General features: G+C 37.8%; 1 pseudogene; it reads left to right on the forward strand.

The window, feature by feature from the left end:
- The first annotated feature begins 680 nt into the window (after window positions 1-680).
- Window positions 681-18,250, forward strand: LOC147398206 (homeobox-leucine zipper protein HDG2-like; annotated as a pseudogene).
- Window positions 18,251-26,589: the final 8,339 nt, after the last annotated feature.

The following is a 26,589-nucleotide window of genomic DNA, read 5'->3' on the forward strand; positions in this document are numbered from 1 at the left end:
AAATCAGTGCTGGCAACTCAAGCACCAAGTACAAAATTTGATAGACAAGAAAGAGCTCATACTGGATGGACCTGCCAACCCCAATCAACAACAGAACATCAATCAAAACCCCCTACCTACCCACAATGGAGAGGGAAGTGGGCATATGATAAATGTCATTTTTGGGGAATTCAATTTTAACCCATCAACTTTGATAGCTCCCATCGGGTCGAAAATCAGGATCCATCTAGCGAAAGAAACAGAAACACCAACAGTTCACACCATCAATCGGTACACCACAAATCCACCTCAAAACTCGCGACCGCTACTCAGACTGGCTGACCTCACCATCTATACCACTCACCAAATTCTCAATATTGCTACCCGACCACCCCTCATTATATCATATATATCGCCAAGTCATCAAAATACGACTCGACCCCCCCTTTACATCCCTTGCACTTCATCCTCACAACCACCACTAGTCATTCCTTACATTCCATCAACCCCTCAAGTAGCTTCTCATTACCACAACAGCAAAAGCATAACCACCACCCCTTATCCTCAATGTAAAACCCAATCCATCCCCAATAACCATACACTCACCAAAACCATTTTCATACAACTCTAACCAAGCAATCCCTTGGAGCTACGAAACCACCATCACCACAACCGCATGGGTTGAGACTATGAAGAAAGCAATGGTAGCTGACATTGGCCATATGACAAGGGTAGGGAGGTGCCAAAAGTTACCAGAAAAAGGGGTAAGTATTAGGAAAGAGGCAAAAGAAACAGTAAAGGGAATGGATGATGAAAAGAAAAGAAGAGAAAAAGGGAATGACAAGATGAATGATGAAAACAAGGAAAAGGAAAAGATAAAAGTGACAGACAAAGAGGCTGCAGATTTCATTAAGCTTATTCGCAAGAGTGAGAATAATATTGTGGACCAGCTAAACAAACAGCCTGCTCAGATCAGCATTCTGGGTCTCTTACAAAAATCTGAGGAACATCAAGAGGTACTGTTGAGAGTCTTGGGAAAGTCACACGTACCTACAACCACTTCGCCAACACAGTTAGAACAGACAGTTGGTCAAATCATGGCCCCCAATCCTATCATTTTCATAGAAAGTGAGTTTGTGCCAAAGGGATGGGGACACGTTGAACCACTGAATATCATGGTCATGTGCAAAGGCATGATGGTAGCTAGAGTACTAATTGATAATGGCTCAGCCATCAATGTCTGTCCCCTTGAAACCTTCCAAAAATTCAATGCTGACTGGTCGCACGTCAAACCTAATAAGAAGGTTATTCGAGGTTTCAATAGCTCAAGAAGGGATTCTCTAGGAAAAGTGGATTTACCTATCACCATAAGCCCTTATACGTTTGAAGTGACATTCGAGGTCATGGAGATACCAACGACATTCAACTTACTGTTGGACAGGCTTTGGATCCACATTGCCGGGGCAGTACCTTCCTCTTTGCACCAAAGAGTCAAATTTATCATGGGGCAGAGGATGATATTGGTCTTAGCAGAAAATCTCATCCCAGTTGGGAGAGCTCCGGACGTGCCATTTATCGACATAGAGATGACGAATGATAAAACACTCTACCACTCCTATCAATTTGCTGCAATTAACCATGTGGAAAAAGGAAAAGAAAAGGTAGAAGCTGAACTGTCAAGGGCAAATCTGATGGTCGGGCAGGTTCTAAAGAAAGCAAGTTACCGACCCAGACAAAGGTTGGGACCGGGAGGAAAAAGGAAAGCTACACCGGTCGAAGTAAAAAAATATACTCCTTATTTCGGTCTGGGGTTTAGGCCCACGAAAAAGGACATAGCAGAAATGAACGACAAGAAAAAAGAACTCTGGTTAGCTAGAAAACAAAATCGTGAACCAAATATCTAGAATCTGGGCAAAGTTCTTCACATCAGTGTTAGTTTCCCGAAATCTGAAACTAGACCTGACAGCTTAGCAGAACCATCGACGACAAAATCAGTAAGAAAATCGAGAACAGTAAGTTTCAAACCTCTGCACATTCAAGAAGACTCAGTTTTTGAGTCCCAGTCACCCTTCGTAGAAGGCATTGATGTATTATTCAATGGGAATTCCAATGAAAGTCTATCAGAGACTGCTCCAGAATCCACAAAGGTGGAAATCATCAAAAGCAAGGGGAACGAATCACCCTTCCCCACTGGCATTGACTGGGCATCAGTCATCATTCCACCAAGCTTGGGAGGGACTATGCCTCATTCTGACAATAATCAATCGGAGATAATGGTCATCTTCAAACCATCAACCAAATCATCCAAAAAATCACTTTCACATCTCATTCGCCCCTTAGAGAATGGGAAGTTCTGAACAATTGGGAGGAATTCCCATTAATCCTTGAGGCTGTTGAGGCCTCCAAATAAAAAAATACCGTTAAATGAATCTAGTTTGCCCGAGGATCATAACGAGCCCTCGTCATCGGGTAAAGACTGTTTTGAGGGCTCCCTATCTTTATTAATAAATTTGCATGATTGTTCTTCTTATTTCAGATATCCAAAAAATAACAAAAAACAAATATTTCTCAAGAAACAAAAAAATAAAAAAAATTTAAAAATCAAAAAAATCAAAAAACTTTCAAAAGGACAAAAAAACATATATTTTCCAAAAACCCAAAAAAGAGTTTTCAAGGGATCTGTCTCAATCAAATGGGGACCCAGATAAAATAGAATTTGAAAGGGATGAGTACGATTTCGATCTTGAACTCAACCTTGACCTCATGGGGATCCAAGAAGAGTCTAAGGATGAAATGGAGTACCCACCCAAAGAAATCAAAGATCTAGTAGATCATCACAAGAAAGGTGTTCAGCCAAACATCGAAGATACAGATTCAATCAATCTTGGTACCGAAGAGGACCCACGAATTATCAGGATCGGAGACTTATTAACGTCACAACAAAAGGAAGAAATAATCAAACTCTTACAAGATTATCAAGATGTCTTCGCATGGTCATACAGGGATATGCCTGGGTTGGACACAGATCTTGTTGTACACAAGCTACCAATTATCTTGGGAAGCAAGTCGATCAAGTATAAACTAAGAAGGCTAAAACCAGAATGGACCCTCAAGGTAAAAAATGAGGTCATAAAGCAGTTCGAAGCAGGATTCCTCACAGTTTCTATATACCCTGAGTGGTTGGCTAATGTTGTCCCAATACCCAAGAAAGATGGATAGGTACGCATGTGTGTTGACTATCGAGACTTGAACAAGGTCAGTCCTAAGGATGATTTTCCACTATCATACATCGACACTCTAGTCGATAGTACAGCAGGACACGGCATATTCTCTTTCATGGATGACTTTTCAGGCTATAATCAAATAAAAATGATAGAAGAAGACCAAGAAAAGACTACATTTTTCACACCATGGGGTATTTTCCACTACAAAGTCATGACATTCGAATTGAAAAAAGTAGGAGCGATTTATCAACGGGCAATGACCGCATTATTCCACGATATGATCTATAAGAAAATGGAGGTCTCTGTAGACGACATGATTACTAAATTTGGCATTGAAGAAGACCATCTGGTAAATCTAAAGAAGTTATTCGACAGGCTGAGGAAGTACAGTTTAAGGTTAAATCCTGCAAAATGTGTATTCGGGGCAACATCGGGCAAACTACTGGGTTTCATCGTCAACAGAAGAGGTATCGAGATAGATCCGGCAAAAACCAAGTATATCCTTGAGATGAAAACACCTGTTTCAGAGAAAGATGTTTGGGCATTCTTGGGGAGAATACAGTATATTAGCCATTTCATTGCTCAACTTACGCCTATCTGTGAGCCAGTCTTCAAGCTACTCAGGAAGGACACACCAAAAAAGTGGAACCAAGACTATCAAGAAGCATTCGATAAGATCAAGCAATATCTGCTTAATTCACCAGTCCTAGTCCCTCCTACTATAGGGCAACCCCTACTTATGTACATCTCAGTGCAAGAAACGTCAATGGGGTGTGTACTAGGACAACATGATGAATTAGGATGGAAGGAGCAGGCCATCTACTATCTCAGCAAGAAATTTATCGAGTACGAAGCAAAATATTAGACACTTGAGAAAACTTGTTGTACACTAGTCTGGGCATCTCAATGACTACGTCACTATTTGCTTATTTACTCAACTATGCTTATTGCCAGAATGGACCCCCTCAAATACCTCTTCGAGAAACTAGCATTAATAGGTCGTACAACAAAGTGGTAATTATTATTATCTGAGTTTGACGTCACCTATGTCACTCAAAAAGCTATCAAAGGGCAAGCAATTTTCGACCACCTAGCCGAGCACCCGTTGCCTGACTACGAACCATTAAAAATGAACTTTCCTGATGAAGCCATACTGATCACTGAGGTTAAAGACGATGATGAGGAGTCAGGCTGGAAAATGTACTTCAACGGAGCAGCCAATCAGAAAGGAAATAGAATAGGGGCAGTTTTGATCAAGCCAGATGGGTCTCATGTACTGATCGCCATTAGATTGAAATTCCAATGTTTTAACAACGAAGATGAATATGAAGCATGCATATCAGGGTTGAAAGCAGCACTGGATCTCAAGGTAGATGAGATTGATATTTTTTGGAGATTCAAGCTTAGTAATCTATCAGACGACTGGAGAATGGAAGACTCGAGAGCAGAGACTGGTCCCTTACCACGAGTATCTGGAGGAACTAAGCTTGTGTTTTGATAGGATTTCATTCACATACATTCCAAGAGCCAAGAATCAGTTTGCAGATACGCTAGCTACACTTACTTCTATGATCAGTGTCTCGGAAGACTTAATCATCGACCCTATTGAGATTGGAATTCAAGATGAGCCGACCTATTGCTTACCCGTCGAAATAGAAGAATCCGAAGAAAAGTCTTGGTATTCAGACATCAAGACATATCTCGAAGATCGAATCCTCCCCTCAGATGCAACCCCAAATGATCGAAGGACCATTCAGAAGCTAACAGGGCAATTCTTTTTAAGCAACGGTATTCTATACAAGAAGTCACACCACGAGGTCTTATTCCATTGTGTGGCAGAAGAAGAAGCAACATGACTAATCGAGACCGTACACGGTGGAGTCTATGGGCCCCACATGAATGGTCACATGCTTGCTAAGAAGATCATGAGGATGGGATACTATTGGTCGACAATGGAGAGTGACTGCTATCAGCATGTCCGCAAATGCCATCTATGCCAGATATATGCCAACAAGATCAATGATGCGCCTTCAGAACTACATAACATGACCACTCCTTGGCCCTTCTCGCTCTAGAGAATGGACGTCATCGGACAGATCTCACCTAAAATTGCAAACGGGCATCGTTTCATCCTCATTGCTAACGACTACTTTACCAAATGGGTAGAAGTAGCGTCTTATGCCAATGTCACCAAATGCAACGTCTTGAAGTTTTTCAAGAATAATATCATTTGCTGGTATGGACTTCCGAGCGGATTAGTAACCGATAATGCCAAGAACTTCAAGAACAAAGATATGATCAAGATATGTGAAGATTTCCAGATCACTCATCACAACTCTGTACCCTACAGACCTAAGATGAACGGAGTAGTCGAGGCAGCCAACAAGAATATCAAGAGAATAATCGAGAAGATGGCATTTACGTACAAAGATTGGCACGACATGTTGTGTCGTCCTTTGCACTCCACGCCTATCGAACCTTATTCAGAACCTCGACTGGGGCAACTCCATACTCATTGGTATACGGAATGGAAGCAGTCTTACTCGTAGAGATTGAGATTCCCTCCCTCCGGATCTTAAAGGAAGCATAATTAGATGAAACTGAGTGGATTCAAGCTCGGTTTGATTAACTAAATCTAATTGAAGAGAAATGCCTTGCAGCCATTTTCCATGGACAGATCTATCAACGACGAATAACTCGTGCCTATAACAAAAAAGTCAAGCCTAGGGATTTCTCACCAGGAGACCTGGTCTTAAAGAAAATTTTGCCAATCTAAGAAGACGCTAAGGGAAAGTTTCGACCAAACTATGAGAGACCCTTCATTGTGTAAAAGGTGATGGTGGGAGGAGCTCTGATCCTCACAGAAATAGACGGACAAGTCTTCCCTCAATCGATCAATGCTGACATCGTCAAGAAGTACTACGCTTGATATCTAACCCTGAGATGACGAAATGCCATCTTTGCTATCCCAAACTAACTATCACACCCTAGTCAACCCTTTTGAGCCATCACATTCATTTCTTAACCTAAGATTGGGGCAAGTCAACAATTACAAAACGATAAAAAAAAATCAAAAAAAAGATAGACAAAAGAAAAGAAAATAAAAAAGATCAAAGCATCAAATTACTCCTGGCCCACATGAGGATAAACTGTGAACGGCTAACAAACAAAAAAATTAAAAAGTCAAAAAATCGGACACTTGATCTAAGCTCAACCCAAATCTCCAGCCTAAACAAGTTCGAGAGACGCTAGGAGGAGACATAGATTACCTTTTCGAAATAAAAATAACCGAGCCCCATGTCTAAACCACTCTAGACAAACCTACTGTAACATTTTTGTATCCTTCCACTACCATTAGCCTAAGCCAACATTTCATCCCACTAAAAGTCCTTTTTGATTAGGAAATGTTTTAGGGCAACATGATAACAGTGGCAACACTAATGATTTTGTGACTTGGTCCGGACCTCAAAGTCTTGTTACTCGTGAGAAGACTCAGAAAGGGAATCCAGGTCGGATATTAAAAAAAAAAGAGTACTCGAAGTGTAAAGTAACCGATCTCGCGACTCAACTTGAGTTGTCGAACCATGAATAGTCGTCGAAAAACTCGAGAGAGGAATCTAGATCTATTACTCAAGAAAGAGTGCCACTACAAGAGTAGAGTCGTCGATCTCGCAACTCAACTTGAGTCACCAAGCCATAAAGACATAAAGACTCCGAGTAAAATTGTAATGAAAAATTAAAAAATACAAGCATGGTCTGAAAGGGCATAGTGAAAACCTGAAAAGACGCTATGAGTAAAAAATCAGACTATGGCAAGAGCAAAGTCACCGGTACGATGAAAGCCCAAAAGGCATTGATGCGCAAAAATGTGGAAACCGAGTCTGGTGATGTAAACACCCCATTTTTTCACTCGCCTGATTAATCAACTCGTCAACTCGATCGCAATGGTTCCCAATGATAGATGTTTATTCCAATGCTTTATTTTGTTACCAGATATATTTCAGAAATCCGGATGAGGTATCTCGAACTGACAAAACCTTAGAAATCACGCTACGCTAGGAAAATATGACCCCAGAAATATAGAAATCATCATCTTGCAAACAAAAAGATGCTTTACAATAAAAATCACTAAAAATTGATAAAATTACGAAAATGCCCTTCATAAAGTTCACGATTATTTTCACACAAAAAAACTTCATAAATGACAACAACCAATATTCCCATTGAATTTCTTACGAAAAATCGATTCTAAAACATCCTGAAACATAAAAAACTGACTTAAAACGCGAAAAGTCCTCTCCAGGGGCAAAACGGTAATTTCACAATTTTCATAATTAAAATTTTCGAAATTAATAAATAAAATATTAAATAATTAAATTGAAACATTAATAAAATTAATTTAAAATTTTGAACTAAAAAAATCGATTAATCGGACTCTCAGGAAAAATTGTTAAGGGTTCGCAAGATATTTCTTTAAGGACCCCTCCATTTGGAGGTCCAAAGAATTAAAGATATAAGAGAGGGGGGTTCTTCAAAAATTTAAAGTCAATCAAGCAAGACTAAGGTCAAGGTATTAAAGTCAATCAAGTGAGATTAAAGTCAAAATTAAAGTCAATTAAGTATGACTGAAGTCAAGATATTAAAAGTCAATCAATTAAGACTAAAGTCAAAATATTAAAAGTCAATCAAATAAGACCAAAAGTGAAAATCATAATAGAGTTCTAATTAAATAATAACTCTATCTAATAGAGTTCTAACTAAAACACAATTCCACCTAAAACAATTCTAATTAAAACACAACTCTACCTAAAACAAGTCTAACTAAAACACAACTCTAACTAAAAGAATTACAATCAAACACTAATTCTATCTAAATCAACCCCTAAAAAATCTATAAATAGAGGTCATCACACCCTATTTTCATATCAAATCATAAACCCTAAGAAAAGTAGGTCTAAAAACCCCCTAACCTCCCATAAACCCTAGTTTTGGAGTCCCAACTCCTTACCTAACATCCCTTCTTCGATTTTAGCCTAAAAAATACCTAAAAGCCCTTCAAAAGTATCCCCAAAATCCATAAACAAATATGAAGAATCGAGATCTAAGGAAGGGATACCTCGCCTCGGAGATCAGAAATCAGATCTAGAAACAAACCGAAGTAAGGAATACTGAACAAGGAGTTACTCTATTAGATCTGAGGGAATGATAAAGTTGTCTTCGGAAAGGTATAATTTCTTAATGTTTTTTTTATCGAGGTTTTTTTAGCAATGTAATTTATTTGAAAAATTAGTAAAGACCGGCTTTGGCCGGGCGGGGTTGGTGCCTAACACCTTCCAACCTCGTAACGTGATCCCCGGACCCTTTTTTCTTTCATAGATTAGTAATGTTTGCCTTTTTTAGAGTCAGTTTGGTTCCTAGACCTTAATAACTAGGTGGCGACTCCTAAACCTCAAGGGTCAAAAGCGGATCCGCGCACCCCGCTGATCGAGGGCGCTTTCAGTGGCAACTCCACTGGGGACATTGAGGATCAAACTTGAAAAACCCCAAGTATGGGAGCATTGTTAAATCAACCTAGAATGTTTTATTTAGTTTGTTTAGCTGTTTATTTTATCTATTTGTTGTTATCTTGGTTCGATTACTAATTATGCGTTTGGACTTTGAATATTTGGTATTTTGGCATATCACTGTTATGATTCAAATCGAGCATTATTTATTATTTTTATCCAATTGAGGGTTGTTTAGGGTGATCCTAAATAATGCAAAATTCCAAAAAAGGTTATTAATGGATTAATGGTGGTTGAAGCGGGGAGATCGCCGTTTTTTTTTTAATTGGGCACACGTTGGTTAAGCTTGGACGTTTTTTTATTAATGTTGATTAGGCGAGAAAATCCTTTGATTAATTTTTGTAGGTGTGTGAGAGTTTCTATTTTTTTTTCTTTCTATTTATTTTTTTTTATTATCACTTTATTCTGATAACGAGACTGTGCTTACCAAAGAAAATATACATAAAAAGAAGTTTTAACATGGGAGTTTTTTATTATGCGTTTTTAAAAAAAAAAAACATGGTTGTGCTGTTGGTAACAGCAATGATAAATAATGGGAATGGTGTGCATCGAGAAAAAAGTTTGTTTTTATCTTAAACCCATTATTTTAAAATGAATCTTTTTCTCTTTTATTTCACTTCTCTTATGTTAAATTCATCTTCTTCAACCAAAACAAAGCAGAGACCGATCGATTTTGGTCTCCCAACCCAGTCAACACTAATCAACTCGATCGATTTCCTCCAATGGAGTGGTATGGAGCTTCAACTCGATGGCTCCTCCACAAAGTCGCTCAGACTTCGTCGTCTTCAACAAGAACCTACTGGTTCTAATCAGAAATCGGTCGACTTAGTTTCTCCAGCCCTATTGATTTGAAAGCTCTATTTCAACAGATTTATAACCTTACACCCCCTTGGCTACAAGAATCTTCGATCAATCGAGGGAATGGGGGGAGTTTTTTACCGAAAGAACCCCTTTTGGGATCTTAAATCTCATCGTTTCTTTTTTTTTAAGGAAAAGAAAGATCTTGAAGGCTGCAGTGCCGTGTTGCCGAAACGCACATCAAAGAAACGAGGAACTCGTTTCAAAGAGAGATTTTTTTTTTTTTTTACGATTTTCAAAACCCATCTATTCTTCGAATGAACTATGTGACGTTTCTCTCTGTTCGTTCTGATCTATCAGAATAGACTCGTTTTTTTTTCTCGATCTAGCTATTTTGGTAAAACCTCCAGCATGAATGGATCGTTGACAATGAATTGTTTTTTGCATGTAACCAAGACTAGGAAACAGTCCTACGGTTAGGAATCAGAACGAAATTTATCACTATTATTTCGTTTTGAGATCTTAAGTTCGGGCTTAGTACAGTGAAGCTGATTGTGAATTGTCACAACTGTCGAATGAGTCAAGAGGGTTTGAATGATGAAGAGGGGTTTTCTGTGTTCAGATGTATAGTTTTGTTTATTTAAAATTTTTATTTTCTCTCAAAACAAAATCAGAAATATAAAGAGAATAAAAACAAATGATAATTGACAGACAGTCTTGAGTTTGATTGTAAGAGTTTTTGGGGTTTTATTTGTTGGCACACCAATCGTGTCGGGTTGTGTTTTTTTTGATTTATTTTAGTAATAGGTTTTTTTTTAGTTTTTTTTACATCAATTGATTAAATAAAGATCTTGATGTTTTGGAAAAATAAAAATCAATTTGTTTTTTTAAGATAAAAATAAAAGGGTACATCGCCCCATACTCCAATAACTATTATTCCATAACTTATCATCGGTTCAATGTTTGAGGAGTCTCGAATTGTTTTAGAATCACCCGAAATAACCCTTGATTGGAATACATAAGGGAATAATGTTGGATTAAATGCTTGTTTCTAATATCAGTATATGCTTAATGTGTTTATCTTTACTTATGAGATTGGAATGGCATTGATTTTGATTAAATATTCATGTGATTTGAATGGTGTTGATCTTGATTATGATTGGGATAGTGTTTATTTCAATTAAATATTCATGCAACTCAAGTTATATTGGATTGATTGGGCCCATCGGCCCATGTGTTTAAAAAAAAGGCCCCGGGCACACCCCACCCTGTTTTGCACACACCACATGCACGTTTACTGTTTTACCCACTTACACGTCCCATATAGCCAACGTGGCACTAGTGCGTGCCCCGGTCTCCTCGGAGATGCGACGTAGTTCATGGAAACCACAACTCCAGTCACGTACCTTAGGGTATATCAAACTGGGGCATCAATACCGTCTGATCAGGTGATTCTGATAGGTATATTGATGCATCTAAGCTGGAGCGACCTGAACCTTTGACCTATTGTGAGCCACACAGTCACACGTCCCGATTGCCAACGTAGTACTAGTACGTGGTCGGTCCCCTCGTGGGATGCCAAACCATTTATGAAAGCTACAACTCTTGACTCATACCCATAGGTATGTAAAAGATAATCTGAGTATATCAATTGCACTTCTTGGTCAAAATCGGTGCCTAAGCAAGATCTTACCACTGTACCCTACTGTACGAGGGGGATAGACTACGTCTATTCTAGACGAGAGGTATTTAAGTGGGCCCTTGCTCAGCATTGTGCGCCACCTCTCAATTGGAAATCAAACTGGCTGTTTTTGACTTCAGAGAAGTGAGTTGAGGTTTTAAATTATCACCTATACGGTATATTAAACCCACGTATCGAAAGGTATATAGGTGTGCTTGGGCAAGGGTAGCCAGATAAAAATACATTGCACGTAGTAAGCTTAGAGTCTAGAAACCCTCCTTGTAGGTCACGACTCGAACTTATCGTGGGTGTTCTCGGGTTGTTTATGGAATGGAACCTTTGGGTTGATGAATGTATGTGAATGATGTGAATGGTGAGATCAAAGTGTATGATTGTCCTCAAGGATCAAAAATGTTGTTTTTGAAAATTAAAATGGGTGCACCGACCCAATAAAAAATCCATTCTTTTACAACAATGACCCAGTCCATCTCGATCTAACAATCATGATGGACCGGGACATTTAAATCAAAATGAAAATCGAATTTTCAAAAAAGAAATGGAAAATATTTTCCAGAAAAGAATGTTTTTCAAAAGAAGTGTTCTCTAGAAAAATGTTTTCCAAGAAAAAATATCTTCCAAAAAATGTTTTCCATAAGAACAAGATTTTCTGAAAGGAAAGTATTTTCTAAATAAAAAGAAAGTTGATATTTTACATGGACCTTGGAAGAGTACTAAAATACCCTTTTGTGTCGAACCAGGATGCTAGTCGCAGTCGATAACCCAATCGATCAGTTAGTCAAAACGACCGTCATAGGAATGCACCCTGTAGAGAAGATCAATTTTGGGAGATTTATGTTAAGGAGTGCTCTCTACTTCCACGAATTTGAGATAGACTGGAACCTCTTACATGCTATGGCTAAGCGATGGAAACCCTATCTTCACATATTCTATATGGGGTATATGCATTTGTGTCCTACTCATGAGGATTACTGTGGCATCATGAGGATATCCACTTCAGGACCTCTAGTCAGGCCCTCATTGAAGACCGGATATTCTGGTGACCTCGCCACAGGACTGAATATTTCCAAGGAAGAAGCCAAGGCCTTAGTTCATAACGGGAAATTGGACTTAGTACCTTTATTGAGCCCATATCGCTCCCGCAGTCATCCTATCAATGTAAAATCCGAAGCCTGGTGAGCCACTAGAGATTACTGGTTATGTTTAGGAATCTTAGCTCAATACATACTGACCTTTAATAGTGATGGCCAAACTATCCCTGAGTCCTTCATAGATATAGCCTCTCAACTCTCAAGGAAAGCCAACCCGGTACCTCTCATCCCAGCTGAAACTTTCTCAGGTTTAGATGCCATAAAAAATGGTGAGCGGGAAAACTTCAAAAGAAGTCCCTACTTACTCTATATGTGACTTTGTGACCGTCTCAAAATCAAAAGAGCAATTGACGTTTATATCCTCTGTGGTTGGCAAAAATACCAAGAACGTCGCAACCAAAGATTTAATAAACTCTGAATTTATCGTACTCATTTGATAAAGATATTTCATAAAATTTCAAAAAGAAAAACTACTATTTTGGTCGATGATGATGAATTTAGGACTTATTCAAACTTCAAGTTTTCAAAACATTAGATACACCTGAGGCCAAGTAAGTAGAAAACTTATTTTCTTTGCATTAATCTTTCAATATTTTAAGTACATTCAAATGATGAAAAGAAAATACAAAAAGAGTGAATACAACGCAGTCAATCAAACATCATGAAAAAAGAGTCAAGGCGTTCCTCCAAAGCACGGATCCGGGCAGCTGACTCATCATCACCTTTTCAGCGTCCAACGCATCACGACTCCATTAGACAAGACGCGAAGGCATCGAAGCAGGGACCCCGAGCAAGCCCCTCCTAAGATCACTATCCGGGCCTAATGAAGCAGATAAACCATTGATCATTGAACTCGTAGTTGCAGCAATGGAGTAATTTATAAGAATGGCCCAACTAGGGAAACCGTTGTGGGTGCATAGCCTTGATCGTGCTTATGAGATTCTAAGTGAAGATGAGTACTGAAATCACCTCGACTCGTTTTCCACCAAATTGGTGTATAGGGGGTCCGATTGGTAAATAGGGGGGATTTTGAAAGATGGAGTCGCCACCTAGTTTAGGTCTAGGAACCATAAATGACTCCGAAATGGATCGGGTCGGTCCACGGATCAGAGAAATGGGTAAGGGGTCAGATTACGGATTTCGAAGGTGTTAGGCACCAAACCCGCCTGATCGAGATGATCGATCTCTACTACGATCCAAACTATCCTACGGTCAATGGGTGTAGACTAAAGTCAAGATTATGGTCCAATCATCATCATCATCATCAAATTATATCGAATGTGCTAAACGAATCTCAAGGCCAATATTGTATCAAATCTCATGTGATTTCTCGAATTATGCACAATAATAAAAATATTTGCAAAAAGCCTTAATTCTAACCTATGCTCCGACGTCCACGTGGCAATATTTCACTCACATATCCGAATGCGTAAATATCTTCCCAAATCAACTACAATAGGAATTCGTGAAAATTTTCCAAATTGGAAAGTCATCAATATGGAACATCTAACTCGGTACTCTATGAGATTTCCAATTCGAAAATACAAAATGATCCATATCAGAAAATCAAGAACATGCTGGATTTTAAATTAGATATTGGCAAATATGAATTTTTTGAAGTAGAAAATAATGATTAGAAAATTTCCCAAATTAAAAAATTATAAAGTTTCAAAATCGGAATGTTCCAAAATCGAATCTCTCAAAAACGGGAATTGTGACATGGTAGATCAATAAGTCGACGCATCAATGACCCACGTGTGCGAAATTTCACATTAAAACATCAGTGACATAGAGCCAATGAGGGAATCAATCATTCACACATATATGCAAAAAATTTTGAACAAAGAACACGTTGCAAATACTAGTAAATTGATTGATGAATTAATTCAAATATACATGAAAATCAGTAAGTCAACTCGCACCTATTTTATTGAGAAAATTGATTTTATATTTCTTATATACTCAAAAATCAGTGAGTCGATTCCTGTGCCACTTTGATAGAAAAAACAAATCTTGGATTTCTAAACACATAAAAAATATAGCGAGTCGACTCATTTATCATTTGAAACTCAATTGTTCCACTCAATGCATCCCAAAACAGCGAGTTGACTCACAACCATTGTATAGAAAAACTCAACTTTAAGCTCATAATGTACCCAGAAATCAGTGAGTTGACTCACATGATAAGTTGATAGAAAAAATCCGATTTTAAATGCTTTACGTGCTCAAAACCAGTGAGTTGGCTCACGTCCATTTTATCGAAAAAAAATTGATTTTTAAATGTTTGATGTAACACAAAAATCAGTGATTGGTTCATGCAAATACTCGAATCAGCATTCATAAAGACGGCCCACACCTGAAATAAAGATCAAACAAGGGTAGGAAAAAAATGAAAAAACTAAAAATAAATAAACTCACCACTTGCAAGGATTCGACTATGTGGGATCCCTTCAAAATTACTCGACTTGCTCGCTGCTCAAAGACGAGAGAGAGATGAATCAAGAGAGTAGATGAACGAGAGATAAGCACCGTTTTGGAGGTGTTATCATGAGGAGTATGGAGGCTTTACAGGCACAGCGAATGGCCTGTTGCGAGTGCTCTCTTCCTTCTTTTTTTCCTATTTTCTTAACCCTTTTTTTGCTTTGTTTGTTGTTGTTCAAAAACGAAAGAGAGAAGAAGGAGAGGGACTGCCATGGAGATGTCAAAAGGAGACTGAGACCATTGAATGAACAGTGTTAATGGAAGGCTGAACCGTGAGTTTATGTGTTGGTTTCAACGGTGGATAAAAACGGAGGTGTGTGGGTGATTTTAATATTGCTGGTTGGGTCGTCGGTTTAGCAGAGAAAGGTTGCTGTTAATGGATGTAATGGAGGGTGTTTGGGGGTGTTTATGGAGGGAGTTTGAGGCTGTGTTGAATGGTGGTTGGGGCTATGGGAGAAGGTGATAATGGGGCTGTCCTACAGGCTGAAAAACCAAAAGAATGGAGGGCTAAAAAACGCGATGAAGGGAGGCTGTTTTGAAGAGTGATTGGGGATATTGGAGAAGATGATGATGGTTGGAGAGGAAGGGTGAATGAAAGAAGGTGGATGAAGACTATGATTTGGGAACGTGTAGATGCTGTTGGTAGGGCTGAAGAAGATAAAGTAAAAGGGAGACGATGAAGATAATGAGGACTGCCATTCTCTCTCTTTGTTGCTCTTTTCTTACTGTAAAAACAAAAGCCTCTTCCCTTTTTGTTGCTCCCAAAAGTCGTCAGACCTCTTCTCCTCTTTTGTCTGTCAGCCCTTTTTTTCTCTAAAAGAAAAGCCTCTCTCCTCAAGAGGACGTATGGCTCTTTTATAGAGAAAGTGTTTCTATTATTTTTATCCTCTAGTTTTTCTCTTTCTTTTATTTGTTTCTTTTTTTTTATTTGATTTGATTTGATTTTTTATTCTTGCTAACTTTGTTGACCGAACCTAGGAAGGTAGAGATTTTACTTTTAATTTTTGAGCTTCTTAGAGGGGGTGATCTCACACATCGCATAGGTTTGTAGTTTAAGTTCATTGGTTGGATTGATTTGTTGGCTAGTTTGTTTTAATTTCAATTTGAACGTTGATTGATTGATTTGGATTTTAATTTCAAGTTGATCAGTTGATTTAATTTGAATGTTGATTAGTCAATTTTATTTTTGGTTGGTTGATCGCTTTTAATTTACATGTTGATTGGTTAATTAGAGTTTTGAATTGATCGATTGAGCTTGAATTTTGATTTTTTAATTTGTTGATTGGCTTTAGTTGGGTTTTGATAGAATTTTAATTCGGATTGGTTAATTGATCTTTAATTTGATTTTAAAATTTATTTTTGATTTAATTTTGAATTTTAATTTGAATTTGAAGTTGATCTTAAATTTTAAGTTGTCGATTAAACTCTAATTTTAGTTTAATGGTTATTTGCAAATTTGAATTTTTTTTGTTTCATTGTAAATTTTAATTGATTTAAATTTTAAATTTTAAATTAATTTTGATTATTCGAGGTTTTTATTGAAGTCTTTTTAATTCTTTAATTGTGTTTTCCTATGCGTCAAGGTTTCTAAGAGTCGGACATCGAGGGGCGTTACGGTCATTTTGCGATTTTTCATAAATTTATCCGATTTCATCGATTTGGGTCCCGTTATACTCTAAATCATATTCTAAGTGCAATGGAGGTACTTTCGAGGTCTTTCGGAGGTTCGAAATTTATGAGGGGCATTTTCGTCATTTTTTCAATTTTTATCCATTTTGGTGAATTTTGGCGTGAAGTTTCTTTCAGTCGCAACGTGATTATTTCTAAGTCTCGAGGTCATCTTTTCCTAGCGTAGCGAGGTCTCTAAGTTATCCAAATGTGTAGCAAACGTAAACGTACGTGCTTGCTAAGTCGGGTGGAAAGTGTAGCGATCCTAATTGTGCGTAATTCTATGTCGCGTGGCCAAGAGAAAGAAGATAATAGAATTAGAAGATAAAAGAAAATTGGAAGGAGGGTTCTCTCAAGCTTTTGAGTTCTTTGCACTCATCATTAGGAATCCACAACAACCGGGTGACGGATCGTCAAGTCAGGCTGATGCAAAAATGGGGTGTCTACAAGTACATACAAACATTCCCGAGGGGAATTGGGCCAAAACCATTTGGATTAAAGTTAGAAGCTTCTCGAAAAATGGCCATGGATGTGAATCAGTGGTCCACCGTGTTTTCTAGCATTGTTTCAAGAGCCCTGAATTTAGAAGTCCTATCAACCGACGTAGCAGAAAACTATAATGGAGCCCTCCAAGTGATGATAGCAGAATTTCAAGTCTCTTCACCTCTGGTTCTGACTTGAGAGAGCTTTTTTGTAAGGTATTGTAAACAACATGTCGAGGGGAATTGGATGGTGGTCGATGTCTCCTTAGATCATTTGTGTCCTAACCCGATATCGAGATGTCAAAGAAGGCCATCAGGTTGTCTAATCCAAGAAATGCCAAATGGTTACTCCAAGGTCATACGGGTTGAACATGTAGGAGTGGATGACAAAGTAGTTCACAATATATAAAGAACACTGGTTAACTCTAGCCTTGGGTTTGGCACAAAGCGTTGGGTTACTACCATAGATCGACAATGGGAACGCCTTGCAAGGGTTATGGCTAGTAACATGCCGGCTGGAGATGTTGGTGTGATCACAAGTCAAGAAAGACGAAAGGGTATGTTGAAATTGGCTGAGAGAATGGTGACGAGTTTTTGCTTTGGTGTGAGTGCTTCCACCGTTCACACATGGACAACATTATCGGGAAGTGGCGCTGAAGATGTAAGGGTCATGATTAGAAAAAGCATAAATGATCCCAGAAAGTCTCCTGGTATTGTGTTAAGTGCAGCTATTTCCTTCTGGCTTCCAGTCCCACCAAAAAGAGTTTTCAATTTCCTTCGCGAAGAGAACTTTAAAAGTGAGTGGGACATTATTTCTAATGGCGGTGTTGTTCAAGAAATAGCACATATTGCTAATGACAGAGATCTTGGTAACTATGTCTCTCTACTACGAGTTAATACTCCAAATTCCAACCAGAGCAACATGTTGATATTACAAGAGAGTAGTACCGATGCAACGGGCTCTTTTGTAATATATGCTCCTGTTGATATTGTTGCAATGAACGTGGTTCTAAATGGGGAAGACCCAGACTATGTAGCACTCCTTCTCCCTGGTTTTGCTATACTCCCCGATGGGCTAACAGTAAATAGAGGTAAAATTACTGAAGTTGGGTCTGGTGGATCTCTACTAACTGTCGCATTCCAGATCTTGGTCGATTCAGTTCCAACTGCAAAACTCTCTCTTGGATTTGTGGAAACTGCTAACAACCTCAGTGCTTGCACCATTGAAAGGATCAAAGGTATCATTACAAGGGACAATGCATGAATGGAGAGGGTTAACTTATGATAGAAACAGAGCAAAATCAACAAAAGAAAGCAATGAAAAGGGATTTTAAAAAAAATCAAAAAAACTTCAAAAAAACTTTTGAGTTGCACTAAATTCTGATTTGTTAAAACACGACTGAAGAAATATCTGAATTTCTAAACTCATCAAAATTTCATAAATCCAAGATCTCACACGAGCTCCGCGCCATCGAGATCAAGGAATTAATAATGCAAAACTCTGTCAGACCCCGTGCTTGAGTAGCCATTTTCCACAAAAATCTTCAATACAATCGGTAATTCAAGATTGCGTTTTTACATAATTTTTTCTAGCCCGTACAAATAGGGGTTTAGTCTATTCTTTGCAGTTCTTTGCACGCAATTCCTGCAAAGAAGGGCAGCTGTAGACACCCCAATTTGAACGGACCCCTACTCGAAAGGGCCCAAAAATACACATTTTTCAATAAAATTTGTCAACGGACCTCAAAAGCCCAAATCAATCGAAATATGGTATTTTGATCGAATCAAGGCCCTTAAGATCCCCTAAGGGTTTAGGGGGCCCACCAAAAGGACTCGGCCTACCCAACGCTTTCCCAATATTCGCCGTGCCATTCCCAAAATCAAAAATGACGGATTCTCAATGAAATTATCCGACGGGCCTAAAAAGTCTGATTTGCCAACACGTGGCATTTCGATCAATCCAAAAATTCCTAAAAAGATAAAAAATGTAAAATGAGACTTGGGACCATATCCACCTTCCTTACCTATCACCGCTCCGCTCCGAATCCGAAGAAATTCTAAGGCCCATAAACCCTCAATACTCACAAATTACATTTCTCACCTTATCCCCTAACCTAAATCCAATCCCACACCATCTAAAACCTAAAACATACCCACCTTCAAAAATCCAATCCAAAACAAACCCTACCCAATCCAATAACCCAAAACCATTCCATAACCCAAGCCCAATACACTAAAAAGCCCACAAACCTTTATCCATATCTAATTCACATCCAACCCATAATCCTAACCCACAAACCACTACCCATATCAACCAATCACCATCTTGATAATCAAATATGACACATGTCATCACCCCATCTCACATCCCTCATTAATTTTCTTTAAACCTCATCTACCCACACATCAACCCATCACCTTTTCTCTAAAAAATCACATCAACCCACACCTTCCCTGTGGCGCCCCGCCAAACGCTAACACAAATCCCCATGTCAGATCTCGAGGTACTAGGTGGAACCTCGAAATTTCGGCATGGTCTCCTCTGTTTATGTTAGCATTCCAAGGCATTCAACCTGCACCTGATAAACAACATACAATCCTGCATATAACAAACAAAATACAATACTAGCGGAAGCCTATATATGTCTAATAATGTATGATAGATCAGAGTGCGGAAGAAGAAAAATTATATACAGGATTATACAGGAATTTTTCACTCTAACAAAATTCCTATCACTCAGAACAAAATTTATATTACTCTAAGACAAATCGACACCATTAGGGGTAATAACCCCAATACTCACCAAGTGACGAACTTTGGTTATCTATCTGACCCACCTGATGATTCTCACTCGTGCTCTATACCTGCCTTGCTAAGCTTCGGATCTGAAACTAAAAAAATGGAGAAGGAAATGGTGAGTAACAATGGTTACCCAGTAAGGAAACAAAACAATTTCTCCCAATAACCTCTCCTAACATGAATGAATAAACATACTGAATCATTTTAAAATATGCAAAGTTTTAAAGAAGAAACTACGATTAACTGGTGCATATAGCCAAAGATGAGCAACTAAATATTTTAAAATACACATTACATCGATCATCATTACTCACTATAACATTCTCTTTTTATACAAATCTAATTCATCAAATGGAAACATTAAACATGGATTTCATTTTATATATCAAAATAAGCAACAGATACATAATACACAATGGCGGAGTATTAGAATTAGAGAGTTGGGATTCACGACTGGATCGTTCCCAGTCGGGACATGATGTTACAATTCTTCTCTGATTTTTAGTTCCTGATTTTGTGGCCGGTTGCTGCACTTACCACGCTTGGTTGACTATTTATCCGGCTCAGGCTGGCCGTTTGACGTGACCGTAAGCAATGGGTCTGAAAGCGTCCTCGATCCGTGGGGTGCGCGGATCCGCTTTTGACCCTTGAGGTTTGGGAGTCGCCACCTAGTTATTACGGTCTAGGAACCAAATTGACCCTACAATGGATAAAAAGAACTAATCTACTATAGAAATCTAAATCCGGGGATCATGTTACGGGGTTGGAAGGTGTTAGGCACCAACCCCGCCCGGCCAATGTCGGTCTTTACTTATCCCAAATAGATCTACATTGCTAATGATAAACCTAGATTAAAAAAAATAAAAATAAAAAATTTACCTTTGATCTTCAAAAGTGTTATTCCCTTAGATCTGGTTAGAATGGCTCCTTGTACCGTATTCCTTACTTCGTTCTATCTCTGGATCTGATTCCTAATCTCCGAGGTAAGGTATCTCCTTCTTGGATCTGAGTGCTTCAAATTTGTTGTGGATTTCTGGGATATTTTTGAGAGGTTTTTGGGTGTTTTTTAAGCTAAAATCGGAGTAGGGGTGTTAGGGAAGGAGTTGGGACTCCAAAATTAGGGTTTTGGGGAGGCTATGGAGGCTTCTTTACCTACTTTTCCTAGGGTTTTTTCTTTGATACGAAAATAGGGTGTGGAGGCTCCTATTTATAAAGTTTTTTAGAAGCATTTAGGGTTTGATTAGGGTTTCTTTTAGGGTTTCGACTTAGTCTTTAGGGTTTTAGAGTTTTGACTTTAGTCTTATGAGATTGACTTGATTAGTTTTAGATTAGGGTTTGGATTTAGGGTTTTGACCTTAGTCTTATGAGATTGACTTGATTAGTTTATATTAGGGTTTTGATTTAGGGTTTTGACCTTAGTCTTATGAGATTGACTCGATTAGTACCTTGACTTCAGTCTTGCTTGATTGACTTTAATTTTGACTTCAGTTTCACTTGATTGACTTTAATACCTTGACTTCAGTCTTGCTTGATTTACTTGTAATTTTTGGAGAACCCCCTTCTATTATATCTTTAATTCTTTGGACCCCCAAATGGAGGGGTCCTTAAAGAAATATCCCACGAACCCTCAACAATTTTGTCTGAGAGTCCAATTAATCGATTTTTTAGGTTCAACTTTTTAAATTAATTTCATTGATATTTCACTTTAATTATTTAATGTTTTATTTATTAATTTCAAATTTTTTAATTATGAAAATTGTGAAATTACCGTTTTACCCTCGGAGAAGATTTTTTACGTTTTAAGTCGTTTTTCAATGTTCCAGGATGTTTTGGAATCAGTTTTTCGTAAGGAATTCAATGGGAATGTTGGTTTTTGTCATTTATGAAGTTTTTTGTATGAAATGATCGTGAACTTTATGAGGGGTATTTTCGTAATTTTGTCAAATTTTGTGAAAATTGGCGAAGTGGTTTACTTGATTTCGATTTGTTATTTTATGTGTTTGAACGGATTTTCCTAAGCGTAATGTAGGCTCTAAGGTTATTTTGAGGTTAGGGGTATTTTGGTAATTTAATCATTTTTAGTGATTTTTATCGTGAAGCTTCTTTTTGATTTGCAAGATGATGATTTCTATGTTTCTGGGGTCGTATTTTCCTAGCGTAGTGTGATTTCTAAGTTTTGTCAGTTCGAGATACCTCATCCGGATTTCTGAAACATATCTGGTAACAAAATAAAGCATTGGAATAGACATCCATCATTGGGAACCTTTGCGATCGGGTTGACGACTTGATTAATCAGGCGGATGCAAAAATGAGGTGTCTACAGGGTCTCTTTTCGATGTGTCAGAACGTTTGACTACTATAAATTGTTAGTGATCACTGACTAATCATCTTCGTCTATGCCTATTAGGCGTGCATGTGATTCCCAAATATACAAACCATTCGTATATGACCACCTTTACATTACAAGTTCACTAGTAAAGATAGAGAGGAATATCCCGGATTCCAGTTGTAACTCCACTCTCATACGCATTCTATACCACGTATGAGCTTGGTGGTCCCTACCGTACATCCCAGGATAGTACACCACTCTGGATGATATGATGCACTATCCCTTCAGGAATTCACAAACTCTTTAACAGCTCACAAAATAGTTACATATATATATATATATATATATATATATATATATATATATATATATATATATTATTTTCATTTGAAAATAAAAGATAAATTAACAATACAAGGTTGAGAATAGATATCCAGTTTCCTACCATGCAAGTGTGGCCACCCGGCCTAAAATAAATAACATAACGGAAACGTAAACAGCGCCTCGCGCTAACAGAAAGTAAATAAACATGCAACCAACAATATTATCCTTGGATATTTGGTCACCAACCTGCACACAACACAACAACGTAAAATGCAGACATCACCCTTTGGTGTAACTCAAACATTTTACCATTTCATACCATTTTTCCCTTTTTTTGAATTTTATAATTTTCAATCTCTCAAATAAAATATCCACTTTCTGATATTCATCAACTCAACATGAGTTAATTAAATAATAAATCGTTTTTCTAACTATGAAGTTCATTTTTATCAAAAACCTTGAAAAATACAAAACTTATATTAAAACAGGGTTCGAGCGGTGCACAGGACCCAACTGACAGAAATAACCCGATAAAATATCCTACCCACGTATAATTTGTTAAAAAATACAATTAAACATATCAAACATGCAATTTCTAGCGTAAATTTTTAAATAACAAAATAATTCTATATTTTGGAAGCTCACCACAAATTTTTAATAAAATCTTAAATGTAATTTTCACAACCTACGATTACAAATAGAAATTGAGAGTTCCTTACAATCACTAGGCGACAGAATTGAAGCACGTGCGCGGAAATCGAGACTAATGGCACGAAAATCGAGATGGACCGAACTTCAAAGTGGTTGATTTAAATCGACCTAGTGGTTTCAAAGATCTCGATATGGTTGTCCTTTCTCCCTTCTGTGGTGGAGGACGGTTTGACCCCGAAAAGGATGAAAACCGAGGTCGAAGTTACGAAATCTCCGTATAAAAATACGGTTGATTTTTGACTATATGGGGTGAAAAAGACGAGAAAACGGAAGGAATTCGGGTGGGTTATGTAGAGAATGAGACTGCGGACGTTTCTCCCTTCTGCGTCGGAAGACGGTTTGACCCCGAAATGGACAAAATCCGAGGTCAAAGTTTCGAAATTTTTGTATACAAATAGGACTGATTTTTGACGATATTGAATGAAAAAGAAAGTGAAATGGAAAGAGGTTGGGTGGGTTTTGTAGATGTCGAGGCTGCAGATTTTTTTCTCTTCTGCAGCGATCGTCAACGATGAGCCGTTTGTTATAGATCTGTGGTAGAAGTTTAAGAAAAAAAATAATTTTTTTTTCTTTAAACGTTGGCTGTTGGACGATTGGAGAAGACGAGTTTATATAAAAAAAAATTTAAAATTTTTATTTATATAAAATTTGGGACGAATTCGATATTTTGTCAATTGTTTTTATCGATGATAACTTGATCATCCAGACTCCAAAACTGACAAATGAATACAAATTATGTCTCCATCAAAAATTTACATTTTTGGCCTAAGGTCACCCCTAAACTTGATGTCGTTTTCGTTTCTGACGATAATTCGACTTTCTGGTCTCCAAAAATGACAAATAAATAGTCCATGTTCAATAATTTTTCGTTACGAACCCAATGGTATAATCGAATTTTACTAATTCTTTCTCTAACAAAAAGTCACTATTTTAACCTGGTCCGACTCGGTATCGAGGATTTTGCAACTTTTATGTTTGGACTCGCATTTGAGCGTGCTTACAGGCTAAAGTATGTTTTTCGATCATTTTGAATCCAATGGTGAGGTTAGATTCTATTAAAAATGATCAGAAACATCTTAAAGTTTTACCCTTACACCATCCATTCTTTTAAACCAAATACCACTCAATCAATCAACCACTCTCTTAAACACCCATCATCTCACCTCACCAAACACTCCACTCAAATGGTTTGGGTAAGATCCAAACCATTTGGATCAAAACACAATCCATTTACCCTCATTACTTAATTACCCCTCTCCCAATCCCTAATTTCATACCACCCACCTTTAAAACATATGTCATTCACTACTCTCTCCCCACTTCACCCCATTATATCCCTCAAACCATCCTCAAACATCTACAAATACCCCCTCCCTCTTTTTCCAAAAGGCCCTCAACTCTCACTACAAAAATTCTCCTCCCAAGTCTCACAATATATATATATATATATATATTACATTCCACTTAATTCTCTCATCATCTCTTTTCTACTCTTAACATTTTGCTAAACTACTAAGGATCTTAGAAAACATTGAAGAAGAAGAAAAAAAAAAGCAAGAAAAGAAAAGAGGAAGCATTAAGGTCGGTGCAACAAAATATCCCCCCCTCTTTCTCTCTTTACCCTCTCTTCCTCCCTCTTCTATTATCCCCTCCTCTCTTTATTTTATTTTAGATGGATTTAGGATGAATGTTCCTCCAGGCAAAGGTTTATAAAGATCATCCCTTTCAATGGGATGATCCTATAATAAAGCCTAAAACAAACCCCTACTTAGGGTACAAATGCACGACACGTGGCACTTTGTTTTTATTTTTGTATGTTCAATCAAAATGATCGAGTTGACTTGAGGTTACCGCCACTTGGCGGGGAGAAAAGGGTGCCTAACACCTTCCCTTTTCTCCAATCGAACCACTTACCCCGAATCTCAAGGTATGATTAGTTCTTATCCATCATGAGTCACTACGTGTCAAAAATGCCACTTTTTAGAAAAATGTGCATTGGGTGACTATTCACACCCACTTACAAAATGAATGGTGGCGATTGCAATCCTTAGTAGATGTGGCCGTCGTAATCGAAACCACGTGTCTACATTTCATACAAGGAGTTTTGGTGTTTCAAGCACAAGTGACAATGCCTTTAGAACAATTCAATGAAAACTCAAAATTTTGTTCAATTTTGTGCCCTTGCACCTTTAGATATTAAATTCAACTTCCTTTGAGGATTGCATCCATTTCAATTGTGTTGGTGACTATGGCACCAACTTCGTCAATAACTTGCTAACTAGTAGTTGTAACAGTTGGCAAAGTGTCCTAATAACAAAAAAAAAATGTCATAAAATAAATGAACATTAAAAATTCTTAAATTCATAACCAACCAAATCACTTTCGAAGTGATAAGCATGCCTAGTATTTTTTATTTTCTTATTGAAAGGCCATGGATCCATTTGGCCGGTGCAATGTCATCATCATCTCTTCATCAGAGGGTGAAGTTCATCATCAACCAAGAATTGGTGTCAATAAAAATAAAAAGTATATTGATAGTAAACAGATCTCCAGATATGCCATACATAGATATTAAAAAGTCAAGTGAACAACTCATGTATCACTCTTTCTAATTTTAGTCAGTTAATCACATTCCAGAAGGCACAGAGATCAAGAAGACAAGTTTTTTACTAATTGTGATGATGATAGGAAGGGTGATGAAGTAATCCAGGTTTCATCCAAAAAGAGGGCTAGGGAAGACAAATCAGGGTAGAGTTAGGCTTATTTCGACTCATAAAGCCATGCCATGGTTTAGCACTCGGAATGGCAACCAAGTAATAGAGGCTAAGAAAAGAGAACTGGAACTAGCAAAGATAGAGCATCAAGAATCCAAGATCTGGAACCTCAAAAAGATCCCTCACATCAAGGTGACTTTTCCTATGTTGGCTTATACAATGATGAGTGATGACAACCCAACTGATGACCAGCAAGAACAAGGTCAGAAATAGCCATAAGTACTTCTCGAATACCAGGTATCCCTCAAGGATGGCATCAACAGCTTATTCAGTGAGGACTTCTTAGAAAGAGAGCCCGTAAAAATGAATGACATTACCAAGGGAGGTTTTATGATATCATCTAATATTGATTACGATCCTATTGTAACCCTACGTCTGGGAAAGGTATCACTATCAGGTAACCATTATGATTATGTGATGGTCATCACGACTAAGTTAGGGGAGGCTTCCGTCCCCTCAATAGTCTACCATACGAAAAAAAATGTTCTTCGCAACTGGAACATCATCCCAATCACCCTTAAGGTCGTTTTGGCCTAAAAAAATGTTGTTAGTTTCTTATTTTCCCCTTGGGGATCTTAATAAACATTCTTCCTCAAAGGTTATTTGTTTAAAATGTCCACTTTCATTAATAAAATGCAAAAAAAAAAAAAAAATCAAAATATAAA

This window comes from Akebia trifoliata, chromosome 7 (genome assembly GCF_017979445.1).
Source record: "Akebia trifoliata isolate Shusen 1 chromosome 7, ASM1797944v1, whole genome shotgun sequence".
NCBI classification, from domain to species: Eukaryota; Viridiplantae; Streptophyta; class Magnoliopsida; order Ranunculales; family Lardizabalaceae; genus Akebia; species Akebia trifoliata.